The following is an 11,214-nucleotide window of genomic DNA, read 5'->3' as shown; positions in this document are numbered from 1 at the left end:
TTTTATGTGTTCCCGCGTATCTAATAGAATAGAATAGAATTCACCTGAAAGTCGAGATCCGTATTTTCTCTGATCCCAAGGGTTTGCATAACCTGCAGTGTTTGTGTACTTTGGTTACAACCAGTATCTATATGTAACTTGACAAAATCTGCGTTTTATTGGTGTTACTGTCGACACAAAAGAAGAAAGAACAAAATGACATCATCTGCCTGCAATTTAATTTTATAACCAATAAACCAACAAAATTACGTTTTCCCTTCGACGAGTGAAATATTTTTCTTTTTTTTTCTTTTCCTACTGTTGATCTTCCTTTCAGTGGAACTCATTCAATTCGATATCGCCTTAATCCAATTGATTGCATAACAACACTTTCAATGAATCCAAACATACAGCAGCATCATTGTCTGTAGATATGCGGTACTCATTGTCGTAAAATGTAATTGAATATGTTTTCTGGATAGCTCTTGGTCCTCGTTCTATCTCTGGCTCGCTGGGATATATGTGTGTGTGTCTATAGAATGTATATATTAGACATTTATGTTCCGAATTGAATATCGAATTTTCCTTTCGGATTAATTAAAACCAACATATTAAATGGAAATTTTATTTGCTTTCCACATGGGTAGCATATTGGAATTGGAAGACGATTTTATATTAATGCGAAAAATGTAAATTGAAGAAGTGATTTCATTAATTTTCTATAATAAGTTTTACTATTTGATATTCATGTAAACATTTTTCTGTTCGTGGGTCGAGGGGGTGGTGTTGGATAAATGAAGCGAATATTTTGAATTAGATGAAACGTGCAATGCTTTCGCCAATATGGAGGGTATTTTCGACATTACATTTGGAATTATAATTTCAGGCCATCATGGTAAATCGACAATTTTTCTTTACTCGGTTTTCTTTTGTTTAACAACATTGTCGTCAATGTTATTGTTCAGTCTGGTCGCCGACCGATGCGATGTGATTACCATTTTGGTTCTGATTTTTTGGTAGACTAGCAGATTTTTTCGTTTTTGTTAGATTGAAATTTCACAAACAAAATGTTTTTCGAACCGTTAACATTACAGTCCTATAATTAACATCGAATATGCAACGTCTTCTTTTACATACATTTTTTTAAGCTTCTTAATTTGTTTGAAAGAACAAACACAGTGAAAGCTTAGAACTATGATAACGGACAAAATCCTACTACTTTATGTTGAACAACTTCATTCTAAAGTGCCCATTCCACTCAAAAAAAGTACTCCGTGAGAGAGCCGTTAGAGAGCGAGCTGTCAAATAAACAAAGAAAAATTGAAAAAATTCAATTTTGTGTCTCACACGGAGTACTTTTTTCGGTAATAGGAAACTAAGCATAAAGCATAGCAAATGATCGTTAGTAACAGGGTCAGACTGGCTACTGGAAGGCGCTCTTGTGAAATGCAGGAAAACGCGCTTGAATTATATGGCAAAAAGCGCTTGATGTGAACAAAAGGCGTCAAAAGGTATGCCTGAAAGGCGCCAATATAGCAAATTGAATGAATTCAGAAAAGTGCACTTTTGCTTCGCCAAGTCGCCATATATGGCCAGTCCGGGCCTGTTAGTAAAAGAATGACCTCGACGGCAAAATGTCCGAAAATTTATTTTATTTAAATAAATAAAATAAATACGAATTTCTATCCGTTATATACTGTATATGTGTGGTGTGGTTGTACGCACCTGGTCATAATTTAATAAAATTAATTCAACTAAATGTGATATTACTTGCTGGCTCATTTTTCTTTGCCAATTATGATGCAAACACCCTCAATTTGTACAGCATCTTCAATATTACACGTCGTCAGATATTCTTGTCGTTTTCTCAAATTTTCCTCTTTTTTCTTCAATTTTTTTTTCTCGGCTTTTCATTCATGGCTGCGCTTGTTTTCATCAAAGGAAATAATATTTCATTTGAATCATGTAGATGTTTCTCGCATGCGATACAACAAAAAAAAAAAAGAAGAAGATGTGATGAGCTAAAATATGGATGGTGTGGTGGTGTTTCTATGGAAATTCGAACAAACAACATGACTTTCACAAGGAAAATTACATTCATCACATCACGGATGACAGGTCTTACACCTTTTATTATTTGATTGTTAATAAAGTGGATGGGTATTCACTTCACTTTTAGTTGAATGTGACTGAACTTTGGTTCTCTCTCTCTCTCTCACTGTGTGTCTCTTGTTACAGAGTAATATTATACAACAGACATCTGAAGTGATATGATTGCGCGAAGAAAATAATGATAAAAAAAAAGTTTTTCATCAGAATTTGCAATTTTCCAAGGGGATAATGCGAACATGAGATGAGAATTTTCTTATAATGTGAAAATGAACTTTATTATTTTCCACAGTAAAATACTTGAGTGGAATGTGTAAATGGGGAGGTTGGTGGGGGTTATATGGGAGAACTATATAATAATATACAGCTTTTAAGCGAAGGTTGTTTTTGATTGTTTCGTTCATTTCTGACATTTTTGTCTGGCTTTTAGTATTACAACTTTTCAAAAGTCGCGATGTGCAAAATTAAAATCATAATTTCTTCCACAGAACCATAATGAAATGTCAAGTTGGAAGTAAGGATAAACAGAAAATTTGCATAATTCTAATGTCAAAATATTTACTCGATTTTAAAGTCTTTTATGGCATGAATATGCATATATATATATAAGAATGTCGAGACCCCGGAAATGTTGAGTTTTAATGCACATTTTTCTTGAATTTTCAACTTTTCTCCCTTTTTCTTTCAGTTATACATTTGCGTCAATTGCAGCCATTCTATGTTAATATATAATCTAAAACAAAATGCACCATAATTTACATTTTGCTCATTTTCTCATGCCGCACATATCGAAAAAGAATTTCATTTTATCAAGGAAAAAGCCTTCTCTCCTATTTTTTATAACGACGCGGAATGCTACTTGTAAGTATATTATACAGTTTCTTCGATTGCAAGAAAAGTGCTAAGAGCATTGCTGAAACAATTCGTTTTACGGTGCCGGGTAGGAGAGTTTGAGAGAGGTAATCATAAACATAATCTACTTAATGATACAGGTGTTCTCTCATTCTACATTGAACATTTTCTAAGTCTTTCGAACGTTCGTTCATTTTAATCGTAGGTAAGTGTTCAATTGTCTGATGATTAAAAAAAAACTTAGCAACTCGATTGGGCTAAATTCTATGCAATCCTGTTGTACCCGTTAGTCATTATATTTCAACTGCTAAAGTCGTACAATTCGAATTACGCAATTCAAGGTTTTTCCCAACGGGTGATTGAGGGTATTTTGTAGTAGTACCAATTTCATTTACAATTTCCATTTTTTCTCTTCGCCATAATAAAGCTAGTTGACATAACTGCATGCGACTCTTTTATAATTTCTTTTTTTTTTAAAGATAACAGTGGCAGTCACTAACTGGTTCAGTTATGTGAAACTCCGCTTAAATTTACATGAACAATTTTTTGCTCGGCGCCAATATCGTCCACCAGACCAATATATTTAACATTTTAAAAATGCGATAATAAAAGTCTGTTTCAAGTCGGACTTTTCGCATATTATTATAGCCTGTGGCAGTAGCAATGTTGTTGTTTGCGAGCATTACTTACACTCCATAGTATCGCGAAGGAATGGAAAATATTGCATGGAAAATTATTTGGTTTTTATTTGTAAATAATTTTCCTATAAGATTTTTTACTGCATGGAGAATTCCAGTTGTTTTTTCTCTGCTTTCTTTTTTGATATTTATTTACAAAAGAACGGAAATGTCGCAGAGTTTTGCGTTTTAATATTGAATTTTTAAGGGAATTTTAAACTTTCATTTTATCTTTTCTTCTTTATTATTACTCCTCTTTTAGACAATTCCATTTTATATTGCAAGACCAGTTATGCATTGTGGTTGGCCAGTAAAATTCTCAATGTAAAGAAACGCAATGGCAATTAGGTTAGCTAGACAATTCCTTCTGAAAAGATGTTCGTACGGACAAAGTGTACAAAATCTGCGGGTTGCATTATATAATAAAACAATACACATTGGTATAATGGATCACTAGCAGATGAACACAGGACGTTTGTAGATATTCTGTGTCTGTAGTATTGTAATTATGAACGAACCAAATGAACATATGATTAACACTGTAAAACAGTAAAACATATTCTTTTGAATGGAACGACAAGTACTACGGTACAACGATACTACAGTAACACATCTTGCTGCTCTTGCTTCGCTAACATTGTGAGAACAGCCAAACAGTACTCATACGACTCAGATTGTAGTGTAATTCTATACAAATACTTGCAAATATCTGAAATCGCAGAAGAAGCAGCTCAAAGTGGAAAACTTACGAAAGCTAACTCAAAAACATCCAAAATATTGCCGCTTTATATGAGCTCTTGGATGCAATAACTTCGATAACATTACTCAGTCATTTATTGCCATGGCATCAAGTACTTCAGGTATTCCTTTAAGATTGATTCCAAACGGAAAGTATCTCAAATATGAAAAGGGTCTCTGCCATTATTCCTTGACATACTGAGGGTCTCTTTTCGAAAACAGCCTACCGAAATGGGACACACTTTCTAGTGGACTTTTTTGTGTGTGCCAAGAAAGGTACTCGACCCTAGAGGACAAAACCACACTCAAAAAAAAAATCCTCGGCGCTTGGGTGGCTAGTGGGAGATGATCAAAAATTGAAAACTTGCACCTGAGGTAATTTCATGTACTTTCAGGGCAAATAGAGTCTTCTGGGGGTTTGAAAGCATCTACGATGAATTATAAGCATATAAACACTTTAGCTTCTCACAGTTCCCCGTAGATGCTTTCAAACGCCCAGAAGACCCTATTTGCACTGAAAGTACATGCAATTACCTTTCTCATGATACCCCACACGATCTTGTACGTTAAAATTACCTGGAAAAATTTCTGAAAGAAAAGTGCATGTTTTCGGTTTTTGATCCTCCTTTGACAAGCCTCGAGGAATTTTTGTTGAAATTGATTTTGGCTACTTGTGTCGAATACCTTCGTGGGTAAACTTTAGAAAAAGTCCACTCGAAAATAAGTCAAATTTCGGTTGGCTGTTTTCGAAAAGACTCCCTCACTGCAGAACATTTATTCCTTCTCAAACCCACACATATTTTCGACATTTTCTCTATGGTTGGTTTACCAAACTGCAAGTTCTATCCCCTTTTAGATTCCTCGGCGATCATGTTTCTGAGTCATCTTTTCTGACTTATACCATGTAAAAGCCTCGTCAAGATATATTTTCCGATGCAAACTTTGATTACGTTTTACGTCTCAATTCTAACAATCGTCCCAAAATGTATGAGGAATTTCATTTTCCTATTTTTCCCCGCTTCTTCTGTAAGCAAACCTCTGAATTTTTTTTCTTTCTTCAAGATACTTTTTGTATATAACAATTCCAAGTCCTTAAACGTTATTTATTGAGCAAATATTTTACTTTGACGAAATATTGGATTTACTTTGATGGACAAAGTTTGCCCATAATAAAAAACGATATAACAGAGTACGGTTTCCATAATAACTTTTCTTCAACTTAAGTTATATATATACATACATGGTGAACGTCATGGGAAAATTTTTGCTGAAATGCTGTACAACATTCGTGTTATAGACGGTGCCACATTTCCTCCTTGACTTTTCCTGTTAAATTGATCGAAAAAAATCTCATTCAATATTCCATATTTTCATAAAATTATTAGGAATATGGAATATATATGGCGAGATCTAGATATTGATAAGGAGGAGAAAATTCCGTACAAGTGAGCAATATATAATAATATGAAAAATATCATGTTTTCCGTCCACAATAACGACGGAAGAAGAAGAAAAAATACACAAAATCAAACGTTACGTATTATACGAAACAATAAAAAGAATTTTGCTATTAGAAATGTGCTCAACGAAGCAAAAGTTATGCTCAATTATGATAGTTACGACGAAAATATGGTGGAAATATGAAAATTGGTTTGGTAGTTTGGTGATTTTTTTTTCGCTGTTCTCTTCTTTCCGTTGCGAAAAATATGGACAAAGTTTTTCGCTTTCCCGAATTTTTCACTTTCTTTATTATTATGAACCCATATAATCGTTACAACTCTCATACATGAATGATAAATTGTACAAGAAACTTTATCTGAATAGATGGGATACGCCTTAAAGCAGCGTACTTCCGAGAAAAGTTTGATCATTTTTAATTAAATGATTTTCTGCACCATTTCCTATATATGCGCCGTAATAAAAACGAAAAAAAAAAGAAAACGGAGAATATTCATCCCTTTTTCAAATAGTCGTCGTTTTTAAATAATAATAAAAAAAAATTCTTAATATTATTTGAACTCAGATGCCATGATAAAATTTAATGAAAATTTTTCATATCACAGAAATTACAGTTGGTTTCTCATTTCTTTTTAATTTTTTTTTTTTAAATTTAAGAAACAAGAAAATTATTAAAAATATGAGAAATTCTGCCGCTTATATCACAGAAAATTAAATGAAACGATTTTTATAGTAAGTGTTATGGTTGGTGTTCCATTTGCGGAGTTGGTGTGTCGGTTAGAATATACATTTTTCAATCTCTCTCTTTCGAAACCATAAAGCTAAATGTCTAGACATAATCCTTTGAAAAGGCGAATATGTTGCACGATACGTACCACTCTACCGGAAAGAAACACAATATTATTTCATCTGTTGTATAAGCATCAGGAAAAGCGACCTTTGTACTGCATGCAATTTTTCATTTTACCCATAAGCATTTGGTGGTGCAAGAGGAAAATATTCCCCATAGTCCCATAAATTAAATATATAACAAAAGCTGATATGTATGACCATTCGGTGTGTGGTGTGCACGCTACTTTTCATATTTAATTTGACTCAGTTCATTTCTTACTCGTACTCTCGTTCAGGCTGAAATTCGAAATGGTTCGCTATGGGGATGCGTAATTACACCTTTAACTTACTTTTCAATCAAATTATTTCCTGTCTAAATTATACCTGCGATCTTTTGTATGTTACACATCGAATGAAAGTTCCGCCACCAACTTCATTGTACTTTGTCAGGTTAGAGCAAGGTCCATCTCAATAGAACAAAATGACAAATGAAAATGAAAAATCATCTCTTGAATGTGTATGTGTCGTTTTCGTGTACATAATTCAAGTTACCTTATTTATGCGCAAAGGTTTTGAAAGTTGCAGTAAATATTTGACGTTTGCTTAATAAAATCATTTGAATTGGATGATTTGCAGTCAAAATTGGTTATAGTATAATTGGTTATGTTATAGTATTTTCGACGCATTTTAAGACATCAAAACAATAGACTTAATTAAATATTTCACACATAAAATGTCATTGGATATATGTTCATGAAGTAAGTACGATTGTCATGTTTAAAAAGAAAAGAAAAAGACATTTTTGTCGATGGTGTGTGTGAGATGATTTTTCATTGAATTCCTAGGTATCTCTAGGTATACTGTAGGTTAGGGTGGGTCGATTTTAACAACTTGAAAATCCACAGCCAGTGGCATGTGTAGCTTGCCAAAACTAGTCAAACTGCATCATTAGTTTTTCTTTTCCGAATACTTTTGAGTACCGCACAATTGATTGAATGGGTTTGTCAGGCTACTCGTATTTCCTTTCAAAATTTCATAGACCATTTTCTTAAAAAAGCTTTTATAAGCCTTGCAGAGGCTGTAATAGACTGAAACGAACATAATACAACTTAATTTGGAAAAATCGGTGCATTCGACGTGAAAATATTTACATTTTCTATGTAATATTGGGGTCTGTGAACTTTGAACCACCAAATGAGCGATAAACTTCCTCAAATTTGGTTAGTCCTATCTGTTAGGGTTAGAATAGGTTAAAACGACAAAGATATCGAATTGTCGGAATTTCTCAGATTCAATCTGAAATTGATTATTACCGATGTTGTTAAAAACGTCATTTTTTTCGAAGTAGTAGATTCTGATGGAACGAAATACGTAAATACAGTAAAATTATGAATGTGCTACTACTTCATGACAATAGAATAGCAACAAAGCAATTAACGTCTCGGGGAACGTTATCATCAACGTGTTCAAATGTAAAACATTCTACTAATTCTATTCCTGTAGAAATCTGTAAATCTTCTGTAAATCTGTAGAAATTTCCGTTTTTGGCTCAAATATATCGCCATTAGCGCATTTGCAACAATTTCTGACACATTTACAGCGAGCGATATCAAATAGTTTTTCGCCATCGTCATAGAATACTTTAAAGCGGCGTCGATTCTTCTATCTTTTATTTTTCTTGTAATCCTCAATCATATTTTTAATTTTCAATGAGACGCCTTTCTCCGGAAATATCGGATTCGTGTCTTTTTCCAAGTTCCAAGTTCTTATGTAACAACATCAAGAACAAGTAACTCCAACAGTTCGCTTTTGTTTTCATCTGCAAGTTTGTCGTTGCAACCCAGACACACTCTCCTTATGATGTCAAGTTTTGTTGGCGGGCGTTCCTCACTTAAAAGACTTGGCAAGATAAAGTCAAATCGGCCTTGGCAAATATCAAACTAAACTGAAATGCATTTATGTAGCATCTGAATAGTAGGAGATTCATAATTCTACGGTAGAAGGAACGTATTTCGTTCCATCAGAATCTACTACTTCGAAAAAAATGACGTTTTTAACAACATCGGTAATAATCAATCTCAGATTGAATCTGAGAAATTCCGACAATTCGATATCTTTGTCGTTTTTAACTATTCTAACCTTAATAGAAAGGACTAACCAAATTTGAGGAAGTTTATCGCTCATTTGGTGGTTCAAAGTTCACAGACCCCAATATTACATAGAAAATGTAAATATTTTCACGTCGAATGCACCGATTTTTCCAAATTAAGTTGTATTATGTTCGTTTCAGTCTATTACAGCCTCTGCAAGGCTTATAAAAGCTTTTTTAAGAAAATGGTCTATGAAATTTTGAAAGGAAATACGAGTAGCCTGACAAACCCATTCAATCAATTGTGCGGTACTCAAAAGTATTCGGAAAAGAAAAACTAATGATGCAGTTTGACTAGTTTTGGCAAGCTACACATGCCACTGGCTGTGGATTTTCAAGTTGTTAAAATCGACCCACCCTACAGTGTAGGTATCTCTATGGGTTAGAGATATCAACGACTTACCACAAAAAATTGAAACCTCAAAGGATCATTGAAATTTTGGCGAGATTAAGCATTGCTTTGAAGTCAGCTGGACAATTAAGTCGTTACCTGTGTGTTAAATAACTCTCTGCTTTTGAGAAGTTTCTATTAGAAATTTTCTATTTCTTTGAAATAGAACCGAACGCATGAGCAACGAATCAAAAAGTAATAATAAAGAACCGTTACGGCTGTTTACGTCACTTGTTATCAGGTTTTAACTAATGAAGTAAAGATTTCGCATCGTTAAATTATTTTGGTATATACAACCGCCACAGCTGGCTGGTCGCTATTACATTGTTATAGAAAGACCGTTTATCGGTTTGCATTCGTCGCACACAAACACACACTCATAATATAGAAAGTACCGCTGGAAAAACAGAAAACAAACGATTGCAAAAGGTTATTCAGCTGAAGCAACAACAGCTGTTGCTAGTTATGAATACCAAATTAATGTAAGGACTGTCGAGCCGAGAAAGAAATAGACTGGATGGGGATAGTGATACTTGTGATTGCTTGTAAAATCAATTATCTCGAGCCCCAAAACCGAAAAAATTTCAAAACTGTGTGTGCAAGTCTAATTTTTCAATATTTCTCCAGGCACAATCAGTCTTGACAAGAACATAAATTACAAGCAAACAAGACCATGAGAACTCAAAATATAAATCACAAAAAAAAAACTGTCCACGTCCACCCATGACATACAATCTCATTTTTCTTTTTTTTACTGTGACCATCATTTCAATTCCTTGATTTCTCATATTACCTAAAGAAGTCCATGAGTCCGGATAGTCGAGCTAGATAGGCAGGAATATACCTGAAAACGTAACCAAAGAACAATCATTTTCATTGTTCATTTTTCTTTTCTATTTTTTTTGTTATTCTTCGTTCTTTTCTTATTCATTTCTCTTTCATTTTGTGAATAATAAACTCCCCAGTTTCATTTGGAAAGGTTACTTGCTGTGGCAGAACATCTTAAGCATTTTGCGGTTTAGTAGACAGAATGGCACATTATTTTCTTGGGTTGTTAGGTTAGCAGGTCGATTTTGCAGTGGAGCGCCGAGCACTTACATATTTATATAAAAATACATCCAGGCACTACATGTAATAAATCAACTTCCGAACATATGTTAAACTTGTCTGTCTATCTGTCGGAAAATTTTTCGTCTTTTTTTCATTTTAATTTTATTTTCTGCCAGGGTGATTCTTCAAATGTATACATTCTGTTTATTCGCCCAATATTCAGGATATTCAACTGGAATTGTTATGTTTCTCTCTTGTCTTTCAACTGTATGTTAGTTGAACGGTTTTTGGGGGTGTGTAGGGAGTGTATGTTTTATTTTATTGTTTAGTTACAAGGGTTTTTTTAGCAGTGTCAGAATCTACTTATGTGGAATAATGTGTACAACGTGATTGCCATAATATGCATTTTAAAATGCTAACTTGGGCCACATTTTCCGATGTGATTTTGTGATAAATTATTTTTCTCTTTGTGTCTCATGATAAGTGTAATACGAACGAAATGCAATTCTCGGTTGTGTTAGCGATAATTTCAAAGAACTAAATCACTTTGAATTAAAACCTACTTTTAACGTGAACCGTATGCTGATTCATTCACTTGTAATAGAAGTCACGTGTTTCTGTCAATCTAATTCTTCCGTCTCACTTCATTTAACTGGGATCAATCTATTGGAAATCTCTACTTTCGGATTGTTTTTCGTCGTCTTTCACTTCGTTCTTTTGGAAATGATATTTTCTCGAAAACATTCGAAGAAATGGTGAAATTCGTTCCAGAGGAAAGTTAGACATCTCATCCAAAGCCATTGGAATTTACGTGTCAGTCACAAAGGATTCCATACCGAGCTCTTGATTTTCAAACAAAAATACAAATTCGAATAACAAAAGAATTGAAAAATCGAAAATAACAAGATCATTTTTCTGAACATCGTATGCCATTCAAAAATGTTTTTTTTTGCTCCTCCGCTTCTTTTTCGTTTTTCCGT

Source organism: Bradysia coprophila, unplaced genomic scaffold (assembly GCF_014529535.1).
Source record: "Bradysia coprophila strain Holo2 unplaced genomic scaffold, BU_Bcop_v1 contig_561, whole genome shotgun sequence".
Lineage (NCBI taxonomy): Eukaryota > Metazoa > Arthropoda > Insecta > Diptera > Sciaridae > Bradysia > Bradysia coprophila.
This window is presented reverse-complemented; position numbering follows the sequence as displayed.